The 23,876-nt window shown below is 42.5% G+C and overlaps 1 protein-coding gene across 1 annotated transcript in view; it reads left to right on the top strand.

Annotated features, from left to right (window-relative positions):
* Positions 1 to 4,982: 4,982 nt before the first annotated feature.
* The window catches only part of CHST8 (carbohydrate sulfotransferase 8), a 289,240-nt gene continuing 270,346 nt past the window's right edge, over positions 4,983 to 23,876 (top strand). The window contains exon 1 of the mRNA XM_090062722.1: positions 4,983 to 5,110. The gene's annotated coding sequence lies outside the window, so the exon portion shown is untranslated. The remainder of the gene's footprint in view (positions 5,111 to 23,876) is intronic.

Here is a 23,876-nt window from a genome sequence, read left to right as displayed (position 1 = left end):
TCTCTTTCTTTTAAGGTTGCTGTGATTATTCTGGATACTACACTCAAAGAAACATTTCTCTAGAGGCAGAGTTGCTCTTGCCTAGCTCCCAGAGGATTCCCCTCATACTGAAGGAGAAAACAGTAATAAACCTGGTAGTTCCTATTCCTCCTATTTCACAATGATAGAAAATCCAGGCACTTTTCCTTTATCCATGAATTTTAGCTGCCACTATCACCATGCTTTAATCTACTCTGCTCACCTTCATTGGGAGTCCAACAGTACAGTCACTTTTGAGAGGGCATTCTTTAGAGGAAAGACCTGTTTCTTTACTCAACTCTATATACATCTGGGCACTCCAGAAAACATCATTAAGATAAGGTAGGGCATAAGGACTGGTAGAAGAAGGTATTTGACTCTAATTCAAGCATCATTATAGTTCCAGATGGCTGTTTCAAACAATGGCATTCAGGTAGAGTTTTATGAAGCATCTTTCATGTGCCTGTTTTAGCTGGACATCTAAATGAAGGACGAGTTGCAAATGAACAGACTATTGCTTCCAAGAGTATTCACAGGGCACAATTCCAAATACATCAGCATCTTATTTTGGTTTGTTTTATTTTTGAGGAAAGAATGCAGAGGGGATAAGGGAATAAAAGGAATAAAGATCTGGAAGATAAACTGGCCTTGGTTTGCTTTTGACTCCTACAGAAAGGTCCTTAACGTTCTGTTTTGTTGCATTGTGAGTATACCACAAGGAGTATATTTTCACAGATTCTACTTTCGCCTCTTTCCTGGATTTGAAAGAGAGGGAGAGAGCGAAAGAAAGAGAAAACGAGATCTTAGGCTTTTCAGATGCCTAAGGATTTGCCTTCAGAGAACTCTTGATCTCAGAAAACCTAGCAGGTTGCAGGTATTAATTTCTTTCATAAACCTCAACTGCCTCTGCTGCTTCTATTGCAGGTCAGTTTTGAAATATCCCTTCCAAAGCTGGGATAGATGTTTCCAGTGTTGGAGTTTATTAAGTTCCTGTGGTAGCTATTTCCAAGGCTGCTTTCTCATATATTTCTTTGCAAGAGACTTTAAGAATGGCATAGAGGCTTTGCAGATAACGGTTTGGATTGCAACCTTTACACTAGCAATGTAATAGGAACATCAGGGTATTAAATAAAATTATATTTTTCCTAGATGTCTGCTTAAAAAGGAAATTCAGGATTTTATGGATGCCCCAGAGACAAACTATTACATTACATTCCTCGCAGTTCTTATTTGAGTAGTGTCTGTTTGAGCACCTCAAATAGCAGAGAATCATTCATAAAGAATGGGCATGAGAGACTGTGTCCCATCAATATTTCAGGCTTAGTTATCAAATCAAGAGAAATTCATGAGTTCTTGCTCCAGTCTTATATTTGCAGGTTTGATGTTATTGTTTGACAGCTAAGGTTTTTTCCCCCTCTGCATTCTCTGGTTTTTAAAATGTTATTAAATCTTTTAATTTGGTAGTTATTTTAATATTTATTAATTTTTGCACTTTGAAGCACTAGCCAGCATTCTCTTTTCTCCTTTAGCAGGGAGAAATTCACACTCATTTGCTATTTGTGGGGTGATGACATAGTGTGAAGAAGCAGTAATGATGACTGACTGATAGAAGGCACCATATGTTCTGTTCATTTTTCTGTGCTGTTTTCTTGAGAGATGAATAAAGATACAATATAAGATGAAATTTCATGTCATTCATAATAAAAAGAATCTGACTTTCCATAAGCCATAGGTGGAAGGAGGGGATTGAAGGGTAAGGGAAACCATCATTTTCAGACACTGGTATTAGGCTGCATATCGTTATGGGAAAATATCATCTGCATTTTTCTATTTGAAAAGTTGTAAATACCTCTAAGCAAAAAGGTACAATTTACAATTACATTTCCTATACGTTTTAATTATTTTATATAAGGTGTGTTTTGATTTTCCCAGCAAGAAAATGAAAATTTAAAAATATATTTTACTTGCTTTATGACTAAAAAGCCAATCATTTTGACCAAGTTTGTATGAAATCAGGATTCAAAATTGGTTTCCACGTTACAATATATGATACAAACCTAACCAAGAATCTTCCACCAATCCTAACGTATTATCAGCTGTAGACTAGTGTTATTTTACTTACACACACACACACACACACACCCCTATATATATTACTATTTACCTATATGGAGAGGGTGAAACTGTATATAGTTCTGAAGCACACAAAAAGATCCTGAAGAAGTAAATATGTTCAATGAATATTGGAATCATTCAACATGTTTTCTTTCCCAAAGAACAAAAAGACTACTCTCATTTTATAAAAATAACCAGGTAAAACTGCTCTGTTATAGTTGCAGATCCATCAGCCATTTTTGCTTTGTAAGAAATCCTAACTAGTTTGATTGTTTTTGCCACTCATTTTTCCATCATCTCAGAAAGCAATGTTTTGAGCTTTTGTACTCCTTTTACTAGCTTTTCAGTAGCAATTAACTAAAAAACCTCTGATCCCAAAGTCATGAACAGCTCTGCTAACAATATTAAGCATTCAGGTGTGGAAACAGGGAAGTAAACAAAAGGGGATCTGTGTTGCCTTCTGTTCCATTAGAGACGCATGGGAAAAATATCAACCTTTCCAACTGGAAAAATAAACCCCACCAAATGAATGGTGAAAAATACTGCATTTTCAGACTTCCAAACAAAATTTTTCTCTGTGAAAAAGTAGCTGAAATAACCCTTGTGAATGGAAAAAGTGTAGGGAGAACAACTGAGTGCAACCTGTAGCTATTAGCAGGATTGTTAATTAGACTTTTTTCTCGCCCAGATCTTCCCTTAAAAGTGTCTTCTTGGAATCATATGAACAAATGGCCCAGAGCCAAATTCTGTGGCCCTGCAGCCATCATCATGACTTCTCAGTGCAGCCCCCATTGACTTCAGTGGAAAAACATGCCTCAATAAAGTGAACAGGATTTGCCCCCAGAGCCTAGAATTCTCCAAGGTCATCCTCCATAGCAACAGACATCAAAGAATGCTTTAAATGCTTTCTCCACTTAGATTTATTTTTGCTGTGAAACTCTATGCATCCTGCTACACAAGGGATGTGATGGAGCTGGCTGAGGTAAAATACCGACTCTATAGATTTCTCATAAGAAATGTGTTTGTTGTTGCTCTTGTTTTTCAACACCACATAAGCTGAAAGCATTCCCCACATGATAATCTGATGCTCTGTGGCTTCCCTCTCCTATGCAGTGGGCATAAGGTCTGGTTTTACGTTCCTCCCAGTCCTCAGCGAGAATTTTGTCTCAATGAGGACAGCAGGATAGTATCCTTAATCAGTATTTTAATTATTCCCACTAAGCAGGTATTATTAGTGCCAAGGAACAGACTGAGTGCAGTTAATCTGAACAGGGGGTAAATGGCACACTTACTTCATGCATGACATACCTGGATCTATCCACAAGCTTTCGGGTGCATGCAAATTTATTCAGGCATGTCTTTTTTTTTCACCTTGATTCATGTCAGCACCTTGACACTACTGGTGCTGCAACCATCACCTGAGCGTTGCTCTTCCATACTGTTTATTTCGTACCACGCTTATTTTTCAAGGCAGCTCAGGACCCCATATCAACAGTCCCTCGCTACAATATGTGCCTCCGATGCCAGGTAGCAGGGATGTTTCTGTTACCTCCAGGATGTGCAAGTTAAGAGCAATGCAGTAGCTTACGGGATATGGTAATAAGTACCTGCAGCCCTTGCCTGCTGGCCATGTTTCTTTTACCTGCCCCCCGTCCCCACTTTTCTTTGCTCATTAGTGATGCCTAAAAGGACAGCCTACAAAAGCTCCAATGGTCCCAAGCAAGGCCTTATCTTCTGTCACTCTCCCCCTGGCACTTTGCTGAGGGGCCAAGGATCACAAAGGTTTGCTCTTGGGATCCTCCATCCTTACAAGCTGGGGAGAGGGCCAGCAGAGCGGACTCCTGCAGCGGAGCGGTGCTTTCCGGGCCCTGTTCAGTGCAGCTCCAGCCTTCCAGATTCTGCTTTAATGCAGGCGGCCACTTTGGGTGCAGACAGTGGAAGCCCCCGCGGGCCACCCTAGGAGCCCTGCCTAGTGTTTCCAGACAGTCATTTTGCGTGGCATTAGACGGGTGATGCTGCAGTACAAACGTGCAGGAAAAGTCTGGCAATCGCTTAGGGTGGAAAAGCAACCAGCAGAGAGTGCAAGAGCTACCCTGCTTGCGGGCTCTTCGTCCAAGTCACAATTCAGCTTCCAGGCACAGCCCCCTTGGTCCCCAGCCCACCCGGGGGTCTCGATTTAGTCCCCAGGTGCCCCTAGCACCTGCCCCCTGGGCTTCCCAAGAGCATCCTTTTATTTATTTATTTATTTTGCTGGGAGGGCAAGTCTGAGTTCTTCATCTTCTTCCCACCCCAGGGTTTAGCAAAGGGCGGAGAGAGGCTGGACTCCGCAGTGAGGGAGAGGGAAGAAGCAGGTGCCCACCCCTTCCTCGGACCAAAACGGGGGGTTTCCCTCCCGGACATCTAAGGACTCCGGCAGCCGCTGCCGCACTCCTTTATGAGGGCTGGAAGCGTCCCAGTCCGAGGCCGGCCCTGCTCCCACGGCGGAGCCCTGCCAAACTTTCCACGGAAAAATCCCCGGCTGGGGAAGGCGCGGCGCGGCGCGGCGCGGGGGGAGCCTGCTCCACAGGTTCGCGCCCGCCTCCGGCCGCGAGGATGCGGGGGGCGAAGCAAGAAAGACGCCCGTGCCCTGCGCCTGTCCCCCGGGGAGCCCGACTTGACTTCACGGGATCTGCATTAGCGGGCGGGCGGGCGGGGCGGCCCCACGTGCCGGCGCGGGCGCCGGGGTTGCCATGGCGGAGCCGCGCCGGGAGGCAGGAGCATCCCTCGCCGGCAGGGGCGGGGAGGGGAGCGGGGGGCGGCCCCTTCTCCCGGGCCCGCGCCTCCTCCCCACCTAGTTCCCTTCCCCGCTGCCGGCCGGGCGGGGAGGAGCCGCCGCCGCAGCTGCAGCCGCGCCGGAGCCGGGCAGAGCGAGGCAGGGCCGCGCCGCGGGAGGATGCGCTGAGGGCGGCCCGGCCGCGGGGAGGCGCTGCCGGCTCAGGTGAGTGCGGCCCCGGCGCGGAGCGGCGCGAACTTGGCCAAGTCGGCTCCGCGGGCGCGGAAGCACCCGCCGGCCGAGCCGCCCCTCCCCTACCCCTTCCGCGGCTCCAGCCCTCGCAAACTTCCCCGGGAAGGACGCCCCCGGCGCGGGGAGCCACGAGCCGCGTGCGTGCGCGGTCCCGGCTGCGCCCCCCCCGGGAGAGCGGGGAGCTTCCAGTCCGCTGACTGGTTTTGTGCCCGTGTAGGAAAGTCCCAGAAAGTTGTGGGGGGGGGTTGTATAAATATAGTTTTCTTCCTCCGGCTGCTGCGGCTTCAGGAGCAAGGCACTCAGAGATGCGCCTCGTTTGCGCGAGCAGGCGGGCGTATTGAAGTTAGCGGGAGGAGCAGGGCTCGCAGCGCTTCCCAGCGAGGGGCAGCACCTCAGCGCGAAGCCCCCTCACGTTAGACGCGGGGCCGGTGGCGGCTGAACCGGCCGTGTCTGTCAGCGCCTGGTGCCGGGAGAGCTTGCTCGGGTTTATCTGGAAAAGATGTCGCTTTGTGAAGTGACTGGCTGCTCATAAATCCCTTTCATGGCCCCGGGGTTTTCTTTCCCCCCCCCGCAAGAGCGGGGCACAGGAGCTCTCTGTGGTGTGGACAACTGTTAAGCTCCTCGTTTGAATTCATGAGCTTCTGAATTCAACTTTTGCTGACACCTGCTACCTGGCCCGGGTGACCACAGTGACGGCGCCCGCCCGGTCACTGGAATTGTGCTGCCAGGCAAGATACGTTTTCAAACAAAAGACATAAAGTACCCGAAGTAGATGACAACCATTTGGAGAAGTGGTGTTGAAGCTGCGCTTTTAGAAATCTAGTCTGAATTTTGTTTTAATAGAGCAAACTTTCACCCCCCCCATCAGTTAAATTTAGGGTGTACTCTGCTCCAGAAATTACGGATAATAATCCACTAATGATAATAATAATCTGGTCAAATTAAATACAGAATGAAGTTAAATTAAATGCAGGTTGGTATAAGGAAACTTTTGTCACCAAGCCAATTTTGTATCAGCCTTGTTTATCTGGTGGAAAGTCTCTTTTCTGAGCATTAGTTTCAAAATTTAGAAAGTGCCATAACATAAGGTCAACACTTAATTATTTATGTGGGGACATCAATCAGCAGTGTAGATGACTTATTTATAAATCACCAGAGCTGTAAAATGAAACAGTGGATTTTGATTTCCCACCCCAGTGAATGGGACGTGAAAGGTCCGAGCTGCCATTAAATGACCTCTGGAATCTGAGTTGTACATGGGCTCCATATGGAGAAGGACTTTGATATACCTTTTAAATCTTGTAACCAAACTGAGACTTGGGAAATTTCATGCATATTTGTTGCATTTCCGTACTGAACATTTACTAATTGCAGACTGCCAAGAGAATGTAGCTTTTTAAACATTATTCAAATCTTTATGTTTATGTGGGCTAATCAAACTAAGAAGGTTCAGTAACTACTCTTTACCTTATGGTATTTGAAAAGAGAGTGTTTATTGGGCTCATTTGAGTACCTTCCAGAATCACTTCTAAAATACTACAATTGAATTTTCCTGACTGAAAAATTTATATCTACTCAGTGTACTGTTCCTCACTCACAATTAATGCCAGAAATCAATTGGCTAACATGCTTTTTATGTTTCTGCTGATCACAAACAGGATGGCACTGTAAAAGCTTTTATTGCTGTCTGGTGATTAGTATACAGTGGTGGGGAAGTAAATAGCCTGAAATAAGATGCCGCTGTGTTTAACTTATTGTGTGTAGAGAAGGGCATAGGTTGTCTTATGACTGGCTCAGCATTCGGACCAAGTCCTTTTCTTTTAAAAGTCCAACTGTATACTACCAGCTGCTATACTAGAGGCAGGGCTTGGCTCTCATGTTTATAGATGGCTGGTTGAAAAGTAAAAATGAATATTAACCAGAGATGACCCTAAACCTTAGGTTTATGATGAGCATCTCATTGCAGCTAGGAATTCTCAGAGAGTTGTCAACCCATCCTCTTGGAAATCCTGCTTATTTGATTTATTTATTTGATTTTACTCACCTGAGAAAGAAAAAGTGAAACTAGAAAGAAAATATATCATAGGATCAGAGCAAGGGGAAGAAAAATTAAAATAAAAAGGACAGAGTGTGGAAAGTACGCATGTTTATGTTTAGCTTTCCTCAGAGGCCATAGGATCTTGTATACCACAAAATCATTACATTTGCTCTGGATTTATGTAATGGTTAAGAACATTAGGGCCAAACCACATTCCTACTGAAGTTCATGTCAAAACTCTACTTTGGCAAGAGTAGGCCACTATGTTGTTGTACATCCATTATACCATTCCAACCCATCTTAAAAAAAAGAGCATTTATCATACTATTTATGAGAAAAATACTAAAATAATGGTTCGCTGGATTTGTAAGAGGCTGTAAATTATGAATACCAATATGGATGGAGTAACTATTTCTCCAACAAAGAATTAACACATTGAGAATTTATCAACTTCTATAACACATTAACCAACCACTGAACAAATTAGAATATAGGCCCCAATAATTTTAAGTTCCTCAAGAGAAATGCATGCAAGATCTTGTCCATAATTTAAGCAAATAAAAGATTAGTAGTGTAGCTTATAAACAAGCTAAACAGTTGCTAGTATATTATTTTACAGGATAGGGTGTACATTATATTTGGGTAGTATTTAATATTACCAGCAGTTTCAAATATAAACAGTGTGAAATATATACATTATGATATATATAGAAATAGCCAAGCAAATGGAAAACAGTTTCCAAACAACTGTTGCAAACACCTGGTCAGAAATATACTATGGTGATAAGATCAGATTTGGACCCATTATATTGCATTAACCAAAACTAGTATTAAAGCCTGCCTTTGACTCCAGTGGAGCAGGTTTGAAGCTAGCATACAGTTTGTAATGAAAGAAGGTAAAGCTTACTGTGTGCAAATCCACCCAAAGATGGTTTCCTCATCAGTTTACATTAGTGGTATAAAAAGCGACTCGGGAATCACAGCTTTTAAGTGTACATGGAAGGAAGGAGAAAAATAAAGTTGTATCAGCTCAGCTACAGGAGACATATTTCAGGGTTTTTTTTTTAAATCAATGAAGAGATGCTTAACTAGGGTGCAAAGCAAACCACGAAGGAAGGTGACAGATTTCAAATTAGTCATGGTAAAAATGGTGAATTTCACAGCTTGAAGTGAATTCATGCTATAGGATGGAACAGTACAGTGATTAACAGAATTCTAACTGATAGAAATAATGAGCATGTGAACCTTAGTCATCAAGCAGAAGCTTATATTTCTCTGACTTCAAATGAGCCAAGGGAAGAACACCATTTCTTCCTACTACTTTCCTAATTTTTACAGGGTTTTTGGTGAGGATAGTCACAAATGAATAGTTCTGAGGCCACTGACATCATTGGGGGTATTGACAGCAAGACAAAACACATTAAGAACAAATTCATTTTGGAACGAATTTTGCAGACAGACAGGGAAGCTGGGTCTTATCCCAGTTGTAACTATTACTATTAAAATTCAAGTCCACAAACTATTACTATTAAAATTCAGGTCCACAGCTTCTGCTGAGGACCCCATAACACAGCAAAGAGGGGATGCAAAATCTCATTAAAACACCTTTACCACCCTCCAGTCCTCGGCTGACTGCATACTAGTTTAGTTCCTCCCAGCACAAATGCACCAAAGTGTAATGGCGTATAGAGATAGCTGGGAGGGAGAATGCTATAGTGCAGCGTTTCCTACATTTTTGGGCCAACAAACTGTCAACCCTCAAAATTTCTCATGGACTACCAGGTACCCTTAACATCAAACCTTAATTAAGGCAAATGTTTAAGTGAAAACAAAATAAAAGGAACATAGGCTCTAGTGTGATCCATGAAGCATTTATAATAGCCTCACAGATCACCAGTGGTATGTAGAGCTGTTTAGGAATCCCTCGTATATGACCTGCTGTAGGGGCATTGTTCCACCAGGAGATCCCATAGCACAGGGATCTGTGGCTGGCTACACTACTTTACATGTTTTGATTGCCAGTACACCTCTTAAAGCAGCCTCACCATCCCATAATAAAAACAATAATGGTTAAAACAGACCATTCAGATATTCTAAAATGTATTCACTTTTCATGGCTCAGGCAGAAAGGACCAAATTCAGGAGCCTCTCACCTTTATTGTTAGCTGAATACTGCTGGCAAAACATTTAGCAGGCTCTTACATTTCAATGTAGGCGACGCGTTTTGTAATCTTTTGTTCTTCTATCTAGATCAAGATCCATTTGGGACTATGCAGAAAAATGTCAATACTTTATCATATTTATTTCATTTCAGTTTGCACGGCTCCTGCCATTGCCCTTAGTTCTGTGAAGAATTAAACACATTGTCATTAAAGAAACCATATTTCATAGTCTCATAGTAGTTAGTGGTCAGAAGGGACCTAAATAGATCATCTAGTCTGGCCCTCCGCCACTGGCCAGAGCACACATTGGGATCACACAAACCCAGAGAGGTGTTCATCCAACCTCTTTTTGAATTTACGCAAGGTAGGAGCGAGGACCACTTCCGTGGGAAGTTGGTTCCAGATCCTAGCCACCCTAACAGTGAAATAGTGCCTCCTAATCTCTAACCTGAACCTATTCTCCAGCAGCTTCTGGCCATTATTCTTTGTCACCCCAGGTTCTGCTCCGGGGAATAGGACTCTTCCTATTTGCTGCTGATCTCCTGCTGTTTGCTGAGACTGAACAGGTTCAGGTCCCTCAGCCTCTCCTCATAGGGCCTACCAAGCTGGTGGCCCTCCTCTGAACCCTCTCCAGGCAGGCAACATCCTTCTTAAAGTGCAGCGCCCAGAACTGGACGCAGTACTCCAATTGAGACCGGACCAATGTCGCATAGAGGGGGAGGATCACCTCTCTGGACCAGCCTGAGATGCATCTTTAGATGCACGACAAAGTGTGGTTGGCTTTGCTGGCTGTGGTCTGGCATTGGCGGTTCATGTTCATCTTGGAGTCAGTAATGACTCCAAGATCCCTTTCCACCTTTGTGCTCTCAAGGGGGGAGCTCCCCAGCTTGTATGTATGCTGTGGATTCCTTCTCCCCAGGTGCATTTATCTACATTGAAGCCCATACTATTACCATCCACCCCATAGAGCAAAATACAAACAACCAACAAAGCAGTATAAAACCAACCAGGACCATATAGCATAATCCCTCCTCCACCAAGATTAATATCACACACAAGTGCCATCCATGTACAACCTCAGCCAACACACTGATAGAAAGCACAAGAATAAAGTGGGCTTTACAGTATGCCAGGGTGGTAAACAAACCCAGTCTCTGATGGACCAAACAGGAACAAGAGCAAGTTGTGAACCTGTCACAGAGAGAGTTTGGCTGCCAGCTCTCTAGTATTTATTGAGGATGTTCCAGCATTATTGCCTGTGCTGATCACAGCTGTATTAATATCACACAGGGAGAGGGACAATCACTTAGTCTGCCAGGACCAAAGCCATTTAGGACTTTATGGGTCAATGCCAGTTCCTTAAATTCTTGCCGGAAGCTATTATTACAAAGCACCTCCACTCCAGGATGTTCAGTATGTACTCCCTTCAGAAAGCCAGCTGACCAGCTGAATAAGCACCTCTGTTTGGATCTGCTCACTCTGAAGTTCTAAGTCAGTGAACTCGAAGAAAGAAAGTGGCTTTAAAACATATACAGTGACAGGCAGCATTTTAAAAGCAAAATGATTATTATGGAATGTGGATGGTAAAACAAGTTTGAGAAGAATTAATATTTCTAAAGCAAAAGACTGAAAAGGTCTGTAGTCTCATGATAGACAGTTTGAAAGGTTTATCAAACTTTGAAAAAAAAAAATAAAACAAGCCCTTTTCTCCAGAATTGATTTGAAAAACTTGGCAGATTTAAGAAACCTTTCAGTAACATTTTGTGGATCAATGCTAATTTGATGCATCGGAGCTCAGTACTGTGCCAATTTCCTGTCAAAGTGATATTAACTAGGCACTTTTCTTAGAATGTTTATAGCCAAAAGTCTATTAAATATGCGGACTTGACAATTATACCACCTCCCTTGAAATGCTTAATTTGAAATTTATATCAAACCCCCCAGATATGGCCTTTCACTCTCAGTTATAAAGAAGCCTTGCTTAATCTCAGGTCCAAATCTTAGTGTTGGGGGAAAGGGATGGAGGATGCTTTTGTAATTACAATACAAGTTTCATAGCCTGGAGACCTGATTTTGTTCTCCATGCTGCCAAAACCAGCAGGACCTTGGTAAAATCTCTTAGGGCCTGACCTTCAGTTGTCACTTATACAATCCTGTCATGGGAGTCAGTTAATTTAAGTAAAGGAGAGAATAGTAATTATCCACTTCAGTAAAGGTTGCAGGTTGCATTAACGAAAACAAAGGTACAGAAAATACAACTCCTTAGTTTCTAGGGAGTGAAAATGTATTATATTGATTTTCGAAATTGGTAGACTGATGATGCTATTCCATTCAGCAATGACTGAAACCTATGCACTTCAACAGGTTATAAAATGACCATGTAGTATTATTCCATGTATAGCATTTATATCCATCACTTCAGATTGCAAGCGTTCACTTCATTCAGTCCAGATGTCAGCAGTCACCAGAGCTAGGCAAAGTTCATTCCGGTGCCAGGGTTAAGCAGCTAGGTATCCATTTTTAATATGGCAATTCCATTTTTTTTTGTTTCTTCAAAAAGCAATCCATAACCAAACATACAGGAAAAATTACCTGTTCCCGCGGAAGCTGATCTGCAACCTGCTTCATGCTGTTGTTTCTGTTAATAAGTTATTCAGATCATCTTAATTCCATGGTGTAGTTTTCCTCCTAAATTTAGTTTCCATGTTCAGTGTGCTGAATAGTGTTTAGATGAACAGTTATGATTTTTAAAAAAAGTTCCAACCTCTCTGTATCAGCTAGATGTCTAAGATCTGTCTGAGTGAACTACTGTCCTATTCTTTCCCTCTGCCTCTACCTTACCCTCCTGAAATTAATTTTCCCCATTAAAACAAAATATTAATATTTGTATTTAATATATTGGGATGGGGTTATCTTTACAAGCTCTGTTTTCCATTTAGCTACACCCTGTACACACATATAACAAAAAGGCGTCCTTGCCCCAAACAGCATACCTTTTTATTAAGTCTCTCTAATCAATGTAAGTGCCTGGTAATGGGCCCCTCAGTCCTGAAAGTAGTCTGTATGTACTACTGTTATATCAAAAATCACCATCACATTACTCATATTGGTTTAACTGTCTGTCTCAGCATTAACCTTCAGTGCAGTGCTTTGACTTCACAATACAAGTGTCAGCTTGTTGTTCCATCTTTTAGTTTATGTTGAGATAAATCTGAGTTTAGGCTAATGCTAGGAGTTTATCTGAAGTCTCTGTTATAATATCAGCATGTAGCTAGCACAGAGATTCATCTAGTTTTCATAAATATTTTATGGGGCTATATCATCCTCCTCATCATAATTTTGGGATAGCTGAAGAGGCTATCCTCTACCCCCCTATGCGTGATTGCAATCCATTTCAGAGTTGTCCCGGAAAGTCAATTGGTGATATTTCAATCAGAATGTTCTTATAACAAATTCCATTCAAATGCTGTCTGAAAGGGAGTTAAGGTTTCATCCTGCTGCTTAGAGAATGATATGCTAAATGTAGCTTCCCATGGGCTTGGCTGCAGTCCAGCGCTTTGTAATTTATAGTTCTCCTTCCTGATTCTGGCTGTGACCTTGGAACCTTAACTCTGGGTAGATTTCTTAAGTTCACACACCAAGCTTAAATCTGTGTAAAAAAAATGCCATCACAGAATCCTCTCCAGCTTCCCCAGCTGGCAAATCATAACAACAGGACATTGCTCAATAAACACACAGATCCAGATGAATACCGCTGCAGTCCTATGTGAAAGTGGATGGCAGGTAACTAACATTACTCATTTGCCGTTTTACACTAAAGCAAGTAAAAAACTAAATATTGTTGCTCAGTGACAAAATATATTAGCTAGCTTTAAAGCATGGAATGTATTTATGAAGAGGTTTAAATTATGTTAGCCAAAGGCATTTTGTGGAAATATCCACAAAACAACTATAATTGCAGATCTCCAATCAGCTGCTGTACCATATGTACTTATGCTCACAAATCATTTGAAAAATTATGTGAACATGCAGTTTAAAAAAAATGGTTAAATTATGGTGCAACATTATTATTGCCATTATTATTATTTATAGCATGCTCTAGCTTTCCATGAAAGAGTGTGACCATGCCCAGCGGAGACTCCAACTTAAATTGTAACATAAAACATTTTTTAATTGAAAAATTGTGTAATTGAGAGAAGTCATTGTGCCTTGAATATTCCATATATTATAGATAGTAACAGAGTTATGTCTTTAGAATGGCTATAGTTACTTCAGTTAAATAGGCTTTATGTTCAACTGAGATTTTGCATGTAACTTCAGATTTTTTTAAGAAAGTATAATGAGGTTTTCAAAAGTACTCAACATTAGCCTAACTTTGCTTTTACTGGGAAGTCAGTGGAAGCACGGATTTCTATTGGAACTCTTTGAAAAACCTCACTTGTGTCATCTACTGTGAGTATATTAGAGCAGGAGGGTCAAACTCATCTACTGACCCAGGCTAAATCTGGACTCTGGGACTCCTTGAGGGCTAGGTCTGGACCGTGAGGTTCTCAGCGGGCTGGATTCAGTCTAGGGCATAGAGTGGCTCTGGTGGCAGCCTCAGTTCCAACTTTCACACGTGCCCCATGCTGGAGCTGGAGTTGGAGCTGTTGCTGCCAACACATTTTGTGCCAGGGCAGTAGCTCCAGCACCAGTGGCATAACTAGGGTGGGGCCAATGGGGTCACCACCCCAGGTGCCACCTGGTGGGGAGTGGGGTAAAAAAAAAAAAAGCAACTGCTGCTAGCAGACACACGATTCCAATCATGATTGCGATGGCCACTGGATCACACCTGCCTGGTGTCCCAGGCACCCAGCTGCATCCCTACGGTGCTAGAGCAAATGCCAGTGACAGCTGCAGCTCCAGGTTCAGCACAGGGGACAGGGCAATGGTGGTGGCAGCAGGGCCAGCAGCCAACAAGCTGAGGCTGTGGTGGTGGCAATGAGTAAAGGAGAGGGTGACTGGGATGGTGTGCGCCTTTACTCACCCTCTGTTGCCTATAACCATGAACGCTGGGGCTTAAGGGTCCCAGATTCTCCAGCATGCCATTCTTCCCTCTGTCCCACCCTGCCATGCCACTCAAATTTTGGTGGCCTGTCAGTAGCCTGGTTGGCTGGGTACATCAGCTCTGATGCAATAGAGTACTGCTACATTAACTAGACACTTAGCCTTGCTTCTGCAGAATGCAAGTGGATGAGGTACTGCTCAAAAGCCCTCAGGACCAGATGCAAGAAGATTAGGCAATCCTTAGCTTGAAATCACTATAGATCCACGATGCCTTTTAATGTGATTAAGAACTTTTTATGTCATTGCAAAACTAACATTTTATAAGATAAATAAAAATTAACATAACTTTTTCAGTGTGCAGTGCTGACACTTCAGAAATTCCTTATTCATGTTAAAGATATAGGAAAATCACATTTAACAGCTCTTGCATTTTTCCTTTAAGAAAATATATTAAAGAAACAAATGGGTGGCATTCATAGACTGTTGGAAACTTGGAAAAAGTAAAACCTATTAGATCACTGGGAGCTCATTTTGCAGGCACATCCCTAGAGGCATCCAAAAAAAAACCACTCAGCTCTTTGCAGACATCCTTTCAAGGAGGGGCCAGCATGAGTGTCACCTAGGATCTCGTCTTAACTCTGTCTTCTCCTGGTATGTTAGGGACAGTATGTATTATTCTTCTCTTCAGAAAAAGAAGTACAGCTCTCTGAGGTACAGATAATCAATCATCAGCCAGTTGATGTGCTTTTCACCACTGGGACAGGAGTGCAGCCATTCTTGTAGTGGCTGTTATTTTGGAGGCAAGAAGAGTGTACATATGTGCTGTATGCCAGGTATTCATTCTGGCACAGTATTTGTGGTATAAGCCAGTGGTTCTCAATGTTTTGGCCCTGTGGGTCCAACAAGTGGAACAGGGCTTGTCCACAGGCTGGATTGAATCCCTGTGCATGGGGATAAGGCCCTGATGTGCTGGCACTGAGCTCCTGCTTATCATGATCAAGACATGGTGCCCTATGTGGCCACCATACAGCCCCATGCTGCCCTGCAACATGTGGGGCTATCTAGCCTACAGGGCTCTGCAGAAGTCTGGAGATTTGTCACCAGGGGAACGCTGGCAGTGCTCCCCATCATCAAATTTTTGGACCCATGGGGAGACCTGCAGGCTGCATGACAGCTCTGGAGGATGGAACAGACCCAAAGGAACATTTACTGCACAGTAATTTCAGTTACTGGGCGCACATCTACACGTGCATGCCTATACTGCACAGTAAATAAGGTGACTTATGACAACTTGAGCATAAATTTGATACCTGCATTTTGCAGGTATCAAATGTACACCCAGTTAGTTACTGCACAGTAATGCACATGTAGACATGTTACTGCACAGTAACCCAGGGGGGCCTCCTGCTGAGTCTGCCCAGCCACTAGGGGATCCTTGGCTTTAACTTGGGACAAAAGTTAGTTCCAAGTGCTAGCAGCTGGGTCTGGCTTCAACCTGGGACTAAAGTTAGTCCCAAGGGCTGGCAGCCATGTGGCCAGGGGCTGGGCCACAGGGATACATGGCAATCTGCTCTGACCTGGGACTAAATTTAGTCCCAGGTTGCCTTCATGTGTAGACACCAGCCTATTCCCACTTACTGTGCAGTAAATTTAAGCTGGAGATGCATGTGTAGATGCGCCCAGTTAACCAGTCATAGATGCATTTGATTCAGGATCAGTTTACTCATGATTAAACCCAAATAAATTCTCCTAGGCAGGCATCTACACATGCAAGGGTAGGGTCTCCCAGCCTGAGCCCTGTGACAGGCATCTACACGAGTGCTACTGCACCATTACTGATCGTGAGAAAATTTGCTTCTTGGCTACCCGCAAGTGCAATTTACTCAAAATTAGTAAGGTTTACTGTGCAGTAAGCATGCACGTGTGTAGATGCACGTATTTACTGCTCAGTGTAATAGGGGAAAACTCAGAGCCAAATCACAAGTCAGCCCACCCACCTGCCTAGGGCAGGCTGCCCAGACTCTCAGAATCAGTCCACCACTGGGCTCCATTCCCGCACACACTCACTCCACCCTCCCTCTCACAGGTGCCTCGACCATACCACATATTATTGGGCCATACTCCACCGGCCTTGCTCCCCATGAGCAGCCCCTTTGGGCCTTCAGGCTTTACTACTTGCACTCCAGTAGGACACAGACAGCCCTTTGGTTCCCTTAAGGTTTCCTATTCTACATGACCTGGCCTTATGCCAAATACCAGGCTAACTCTGTCCCAGGCCCCTCATCAGACCCCTTGACTCCGTTCTCACTCGGGGAAGGGGGGGGGGTTGGCCCATGTACGGTCCTTCAGGCCACTCTTGCAGCCCGACTCAGTACCCTGCTGGTGAAGCCCTTCAAGCCCGCCTCAGAAACCCTGCTCTATTCCCCCCACACACAGTTCTTCAAGTGCCCTTTTAGCACCCTACTCTGTGAAGCCCCTCACCATAACTCTCCCCAACAACACAGCCCCCTCCAAGACCCTTTGTCCCTGCTAGGCTCAGGTGCCTACTAGTGGGCATGCCCAGCCCCACTACTTCCACAGTTCTCACAACTACCCACCAGATGGTGGGGGCCGAGTTAAGATGCCCCTACCTGCCTTTCACCGAGGGGAGTAATCAGTCTGGTATTCTTGGGGGATGTCCCATCACAGAGAGCCCCAGCAGGGTGTAGTTTTAGGTCATGCCCAGAACCAGCAGCCTCCAAGCCATCCCCATAGCTCCTGCCCTTACCTCCAGGATGTTCCTGAGCTATAGCTCCACTGGCTGATATCTCCCTCACAGCAGCCGGCAGCAAACTGCTGCCTCCCTCTATATAAGCTTGTCCCTAAAATGGCTGCCCTAATCAGGCATCTGCTGGCTGCCTGTCTCCAGCCCTTAAAGTGGTAAGCACCCAAAGGTGCACTACCACACTGAGTAATCTACACTACTTTGCAGTAAAGCATCTTGTGTAGATGCAACTACTGTGTATTATTTTGCATGGGGAGTTGAGTTCTCTGCCTAGCTCCTCCTACACTAGCTTAAGCTAGTGAATACCACATTGTTGGTGGAAGATAAAATCATTAGCATTTATTATGTGATAGCTTGGTCTGTATTATGAAGTTGTCTAGGACAACAGCCTGAGAATCAGTATACTTCTGCCATAGGTCTGGCTGAATAGGTTCCATTTCATTTCTAAGGACTGCATAACACTGTCAAGGAGAATTTGCACAATGAACATGACAGACTTGAGTTCAAAAAATGTTACTCACTTGGTCAAAATTGGAAAGCTCCTCCAAAGAAAGCATCCCATCTGTCTAGCTAAAGCTGGCTTCTCACGTGGTCTAAGGAAAGGCAAAGGGTTTCAATTTGTTTTTATGTTACTGTCATGTATTTGTAACAAATGTAAGTCTGTCTACTCATCCTTAGTGATTTTTAAAAATGATTCTTCCAATCCCTCCCATCAATGCTGTCAGAACAGCCAATCTTCCACTAATTCCTCTGATTCTTGTGATGTCTTCAGATTATTGGGAAAAAGCAAAACAGAGTAAGATGGGGAAAAAATGTAGTCATGAGGATGTAAATGATGGATAAGAAAACAAGTAAATTAGATGATTATGAAAAGGAAGATGTTATAGTTTTGAAAAGTAGATCTGCCTTGTGCAGAGCCATCCCTAGGGGTGTGCAGGGTCTGGGGGTAGGGGGAGGGGTTGCCCTAATTCGTCCTGCTAGGGACAGCCCTAGCCTTCTGATCCCTCTTCATAATACCTCCGTGACATGTGTAGGCCATAGGACCAGAAAAAATCACTTTACTAATTTAGTCAAAGGCCCTTGCATTTCACTATACTGCTCACCTCTGTTTTTAGTGACGTCATAACTAGTCTGTTATATCAGACTAGAATGCAGATGCATTGACCACTTTCCCTGCTAGCCTATTAAACTACCCTGTTGCTCTTTTTTGTTTGAACTTTTTTTTCTTAATATCTAGCCTAAACTTTTTATTTCTTAGCTTCAGGCCATTGCTCTCTGTCCTACAATTTTCTGAGACTGTGAATAATTCCCTTCCTTCATTTCTATTGTTACCTGGAAGGTATTTATAGACTGTGATCGTGCTCCCCCTGAGTTTTCTCTGTTACCAGACTCTGAATTTAGCTTTCTCAGACTCTTCACATATGTCTTACTCTGTAATCCACGTATCCTTGTCCTCCTCTGTTTTTCATTTCTTCCCCCTGAAAACTAGAAATACATGCAATATTTCTAAGTGCATTTGCACCGAAGCTCTGCATGATAGTCACTTATCTAAGTCTACATGGAATTGCCAGTGTCATCTACATTTTCTTATCATGAGAAGGTTTTTTTGTGACTGGTTATTCTGTAAAAACTCTTTTTTATCCAGAATTAAGTTTTGCAATGAAAATTTATTAAGGTGCTCTCTCATTCTAGTGCCAATGTACTAATGAAAGGAAGTGAGGTTAGAGTAAAGCCAGGACTCTTGATTCTATTTCTTACTTGCTGTGACAATTTTTTTCTGAATTTGGAAGAGTATCCTTCATATCTCAGCTCCTGTTTAGAGAAGTGCCCCTGGGCCCCTCTGTACCATTGGGTCCCAGTCCAGGGCACTAAAGGGCTATGAGACTCATGCCACAGGCTACACCCCACTCAACTGAAAACAACCCCTCTGAACCACTTCTTTCTTTTGTCCTGGGCATAATCCATGGTCCTTGCTACTACTACAGCCTCTGGTTTTCATCTGTATATTCTGTCCTTTACCTCTGGTCCAGTCTTTCTGCAGTATTTTCCAGGGCGTGTTGTCTTTTTACTAGTTGTTCAGCACCATCTCCCAAGCTGGGGGCACTTGTTTCATAAGCTGTATAGACACAACCAACTCCCTTTAATACCAGTGGCCAGAGCTGACTTTATTGCCTTAAGAAAACAATTGGTCAGGTCTGCAATGGTGCCTTCCCCAAGTGCCTTTGGAATGGGGTTCGCTAAATATATTACACCTGGCACACATAAGGGGGCTATGAAAATCATGTTTACCTTGCCAATCTCTCAATCTATCATGAGTCCCGGATTCTGTAGTGGTTATTTTGACGATGAAAAACAGAATTTTTAGCCTATGGGAAATTCCAGGATTTATTTATAAAATATTCAATTTGAGAACTAAATTTAAAAATAGCCAATATGAGAATGTTTAAAATGTTCCATCAGGAAATTTTTGACCAAACAAAACATCAATGTCTTTCCTGAACTGAAACATTTTATCCTGGACTCTCTCCCTTTGGGTGGGCTAGCACAGTGCATCCCGAGAGCTCAACTTTTCCCCCTTCCAGACCAGGCTGCCCAGCCACTTAGATTGGATTGATATTTGTAACCAAACCAGAATGTGTTGTTTAGACTTTCCAGTAGGAAATTCTACCCAAATCAATCTTTTCCTGTAGATGAAGCGTTTCAGTTGGTTTGGGTATTTTTTTTTAACATTTAAATGTTTTTTAATTTATTTTTTCTCTCAAACTAGCTTTTCAAAATGAAAAATAAGTGTTGTTCAAAATTAAAGGTTTTGCCTTTTCCCTACTTGTCAGTTTGAACTGTTTACTGAATAGGATGCAAACTCGCAACAGTTCCAATCACTCTGAAAGTGCAATTTCTGGCAAATAACCTATTCACCTGAAAAACTAACACCCAACTTTCCTGAACTATACCAAGCATATTCGACTGCCTTTCAAATTAATAGTCATTCTCACTGCATAGAATTCACCAGGGAAATGGTTAATTTATCACCTCTGTCTTTTAGTTAATAATTAAAGTCACAATGTTTCAAATATGCATGGAAAGATGACTTTCCTTTAATTTTCTCAGCAAAGGTGTTAACAACTACTGGATGCATATTGGTCTGTGCTGTCCTCTTTAATGACATTTTCTTTTTAATCATCATTGATCTTTCCAAATTTGTCCATTTCTAAATAGATGTTAATCACTCACATTGCTTGGGAGATCTCTGGCCAGGGCTCAGGAAGTATGTCTGTCTGTGAAAATTTTCCACGATGTTCTGGCATATGCTGGGCATTATATTCTAATTTTTTTTTTGGTTTCTATATGCAGTGGTATTTAAAAATACAGCTGCTTTTGTTACAGTATGCTGCATGGAAAGCAGACAAAAAAGACATGAAAATCCTGGGTGGTATATAGGCAACAGAAAACTAGTTCCAGTGTACCTTCATCCCTGTTCTTCTCAGGAGGAGAAGAAAAATCTTTCTCTGACTCTTTTGTAGCTACAGGTGGAAACGACGTTCTCCCAAGCCCATCTAGACTGTTTCCAAAGCTCAGAAGGCTCTGAATTCCTCTTGTCATACCTTCACTCTTGTCTCATGTGCAGTGGTATTCTGCTAGGGCAGAAGGCAAGAGGCACACTGTGTTACCTCTTGGACATCTTTAGGAACAGCTGGCTGCCTCCTCTCCCTTCTTTCAAACAGTGACACGTATCAGGAAGCTGATTAGGATATAACAAAGGGTTTTCCAGCCGTACTCTGGGACAAGTGGTAATTTTACTTAAGGTACTGTTTGCGGAGGTGATGAACATAAAGAATAAACTTTCTCAAAGTGGAAGTTTCAGTTAGATTAAGAAAGTTATTTTTTATCTTATCACAGGTATATGTACATTTTATCAAGGACACCTTGGACAAGGAGGAGGATTTAATGCTTATTACTGTAAAGGTGGATGCACAGAGAAGCCTATGGTGGAAAGATCTATTCTTTGGTTCCTTGCGAAGGACAGAATGCTGTGTCACATATTTATGTTCAGTGTTCAGGTGACCTACAGAGCATAAACTATTGCCCTTAAAGGGCATTATCCTGGTATGCAAGGTCCTACATTGCCTCAGTAACTTAGGAAAGAGGATTGTGCTCCAATTCTTAATGAAAAGTTCCAGGCTTTTTATTTATCTTCTGTTTTCTGCTAGAGATGATTAATTCTGAAATAGGGGATTTTATGGACACTTAATGCATCACTAAAGGGTAAAGGAGAGGAAGTTTCTGAGAAAATCTATAGAATTACAGTATTTAGGTTCACTCTAAACTTGAGGAATGCTGGAATCCTAGAGAGAATCACAGCCTTTTTTTATTAATTACAGAGTTCAGGAAAGGAAATAAATGAAAGATTATCTACATTTTTGCATCAAACAGTCGACAAATAAAACATCATTCACACACAGGTCTTAAGATGTGATTTGTTGTTTTCTCTTTTAAGAAGAATACTATTGACCAGATATTTGAGATCTTATTATCTGCAGACTGGAAATGACCAGCTACCCTTCCAGTGTAATTGTACTTGCACATAAAATGCTGGAAAACAAATGCATTTTGAATGTGTTAGAAAAAAGGGGACAGACAATCAAATGCCTTTTAATTTATAAAAACTGGAGGTCTGAAGTAACTTGAGGATGTTTAAACAGTCCAATGACAAGAGTGTTGCTCTGAAATCTGATTCAAGGGATCAGAATTTAAAAGATACCAAATTCTCAAGAGGCTTCTGAGAGAATGAATGAAAGTACTGGATACAGTCTCACAGAATGAAAACTCTATACTGTCACGGGCTTGAAGTTGTCTGAAGTCTTTGGTTTTGTTGCATCTTGAAAGCTCTCCCTTCCTCTTTCTTCTCTTTTCTATTAGTCTGAAAGAATACAGACCTTATCTAAATCCCATCAAAATCACTGGGAGTCTTCCCACACATTTCTGTGGGCCTTGGGTCAGCCCATATGTCTTTATGATTTAGATTTCTACTAGCTGATCTGTATGATTATTGCATCCTCCTGTGTTTAACCTGTTTTTACATGTCTAGCACTGAACATTGACTTCTGTCCTACAGTAATTACAAACAACATTTAAAGAATCATCACATGTGAAATTTCTAGGTAAGATTATCTGAAAAAAGTTGTTCAGAATAAAGGACACTCAGTGCCCACTGACATGTTGAGAAGAACTGGAGAAGAGGAATTCGACCCACCTCCTCCATAGAGTCTGGAGGAGATGAAAGGGAGTTCTGAGCAGCATCTTTAGCCCAGATGTTGAGATACAATTATGAATCACAGCCAAAAGAAGAAGGGAAACCATTGCGAATTGTTCATTTTGATTTACTGCCACTACACCTTCCATATACATTAACTGAAAGAAGAAGTTTGAGGATTAAAAGATGAATTTCCCACATCATACCTGGAGAAAATGTGTTCCTTCAGGCACCATTAGTACAGGCAGTCAGGGCTGTATCTTTCTTAAGGAGCCAGTCATGGGAGAAAGAAGAGCCTATGTCAGATTTATTCACAGTGGGGAAATAAAAAAAGCATTACATGGTAGGATCATGAATAGAGGGTTGACGCTGCATCACTTCTGTGGATTTAGTGAAGCCAGTTCTTACAGTTCTATTTGGCTAAATTACAAATGGTTCCTAGTTCAAGACAGGTCAGTTTCCTCATCTGAGATATTAGTTACTTCCAGCAGCAGCATGTTGCATGGTTTCCTTGGTTAGTTTGTAAAATGTTCTGAAATCCTTGTGAAGAAGGGATTTTCACTGTAGAGCAATAGGATAGCACTGGACTAGGATTCAGTTTATGGCTCTTCTACAGGTATCAGTGTGACCTGAAGTGTAGTTTCTTTGGCTCTAATTAATTTAAGGTGCAGAAAAGTATCCATAACTTTAAACACATTAGAAATCCTGCTGCAGTCAATGGGACTGCCCAAGTGCAGAAAGGGATTTCCTAGTTAAGTTCCTTGTTGAGTCACGGTCTTAGTCTTTTTGCCCTTCAGTTTCCCATTTATAAAATCATATTTCTATTCTCCTACCCTTTGGCCACATCTACAGGAAACATTACTGCGCAGTAGCACTGAGCTTGTTGCTACTGTGCAGTAGCCGTGGGGAGCGCAAACCGTGATGCGATGCTACTGCACAGTAGTAACGAACTACTGCTAAGTAATAACGGCACAGTGTAGACGTGACCTTTATCTGTCTTGTTAGGCTTCAAACTCTTTTGGGCAGGGATGGTCTCATTCACTTAATATGCACCATTCCTAAGTATAATGGAGTCCTGTTCTCAGTAAGGGATTGAAGACATTGTTATAAAAATAAACAAGAACAAACCATTAGAACAAAGTGTCCAAAAAGATAAATATCAGCAATATGTCTTTCATAAACATACAAGCACACATATACTGAATTGGTGCATCTTAAACATCCACAGTGCTTCTGTAGGCGAGAAAAGACAACACTGTCCTTTCCCCAAAAAGGTAATTTAATAGATCAAGAGAGATGCTGGGTTCCTAGACAAGTTCAAGAATATATATATATTATAGACAAGTCAAAACCTGGGGAATGACTAGTTATATTCCTTTTTGAAGCATGGATGTGACAGCTAAGAGCCTTAATCACACACAGAGAATAGGCCTTAGTCTACAGACTGAACTATTAAAAATTAAAGTAAAATGTCCCAG

This window comes from Crocodylus siamensis, chromosome 9 (genome assembly GCF_052110815.1).
Source record: "Crocodylus siamensis isolate JL-2025a chromosome 9, ASM5211081v1, whole genome shotgun sequence".
Lineage (NCBI taxonomy): Eukaryota > Metazoa > Chordata > Crocodylia > Crocodylidae > Crocodylus > Crocodylus siamensis.
The sequence above is the reverse complement of the archived record's forward strand: the minus strand, read 5'-3'. Positions and strand labels throughout refer to the sequence as shown.